Genomic DNA, 1,821 nt, shown 5'->3' with positions numbered 1-1,821 from the left:
TTGTAAGCCATTCCCGAACCCATCCGTGATAAAAGATGTTAGCTCCAATAGTTGTTAGTGGTGGAACGGAGCTTCATGAAGCCATGCTGCAGGTGTTGGAAATAGTAGAGTGATAAGTTTTTCATAAAGCTTTGGAATTGCTGACAATTTAGAAATGCCTCTATAAATTGCAGCGTCGGTTTTTTTCCTTTTTTTATGCAGCGGAATAATGAAAGATTCCTTCCACATAAGGAACCAGCGATAGATTAAAGAATTTAAGGAGCGGTTTGCACAGAGCCTCGGCGCAGTTCTTCAGAACACCGCCTGGTACTCCTTCAGGGCCTGGCGAATACATGGGCTTGACCTTAAGAAGATCCGAAAATATACCACTTTGATGGGAAAAATATTAGGTTAGCTGATTGGATATTATAAGTGTAAGGCTGAGCTGAACTGCTGCTAAGTGAATACGTTGTTCGAAAAAACTGTGCAAAGAGATCGGCCATTGCCTGATCAGTGTTCGCATATGAGTTCTCAAACGTAAGTAGAGGAGGAAAAGATACATATTTGCGCTTAGAGTTTACAAAGTGCTATAAAACTGCTTCGGATCCTGAGTAAACTGAATCCGGCAGCGGCGAATATAACTCCTATAACATTGGACCGAGCTTCTAAGTATTTTGAATAACTAACTGTACAGCCAGATAATCGATATTTATTTAAAAGTCTACTCATATGTTCTTTAAATTTATTAGGTGCCTTGTATACCAAGGCGGGTTCGGTGAAGCGGATGGATATTTCCACGGCACGCAAACGTCGAAAAATATGTTCAAGGTGTAATAAAATTTTTGTAACGCGATAATTTTTTTGTTTATATCCGAAATTAACTTATTTAATTTCATAAAATCAGCCTTACGGAAGAAACGAACTTTTTGAGATTTAAGTGTCGACTTAAAGTCAATTAAGTAATTGTTTTCTATTAAAACGTCCAGAGTGGGATGATATGGATCCTCAGGGTTAGAAAGGGGCAAGTTCTGGAGAGAGTAATTCATCAGGATCATCAGGTAACATACAAAGATTGACCGGACAAAATGATTTTAATGCAAAGATATTCAATATCATCAAACTCTTGTGATTTTACCTCTTTAGTAGCAAATTTGGAGTCTACAGAAATATCCTTTAGCTACAATGTATCTGTGTCCATGTCAACGTCCATGGAAAAACACGATAGTTGTGTCGTTTCGTTCAGATACATGACACCTATTAGACATAATGAATTGATCGTTCTGAAATTTTGTAGGTCAAATCAGTTGAAAAAGAAAAGCCATTGAAATTTCCATCTCTCTATCTTAAATAATGGCGCTTTCGATCAATCATAGGCTGATCAATATAGGCTGAGACCGGCCATTCCAACTTATATACTGTGCTCAAAGATAAGGATGTCTGAAAAGTTTGAATGCGATAACTTTAAAACTGAGAAGTTAATTTTCATAGAAACATACGTACGGACATGCTTATACTGATTCACGAGGTGATAAAGAATATAGATTTGACCCTTTATATGGTCGGAGATGTCTCCATCACTGAGTTGTTCATTTTTATACCCTAGAAGAGGGTATTGTAATATTGGTTAAAAGTGTACAACGCAGTGATGAAGACATCTCCGAACCTATATATTCTTGGAATATATTCTTGATCAGGATCACCTCCTGAGTTGATATAAGCTTTTCCATCTGCCCGTTTTACGCAAAGTCCTCTCAGTTTTAAAGCTATAGCATTTAAACTTTGCACACATCCTTCTACTGAGCATTACAAAAATGTATTAACTGGTGAATGCCATTTTAAAAT

This window comes from Drosophila ananassae, assembly GCF_017639315.1.
Source record: "Drosophila ananassae strain 14024-0371.13 chromosome 4 unlocalized genomic scaffold, ASM1763931v2 tig00000061, whole genome shotgun sequence".
Lineage (NCBI taxonomy): Eukaryota > Metazoa > Arthropoda > Insecta > Diptera > Drosophilidae > Drosophila > Drosophila ananassae.
Note: the sequence above shows the minus strand (reverse complement) of the source record.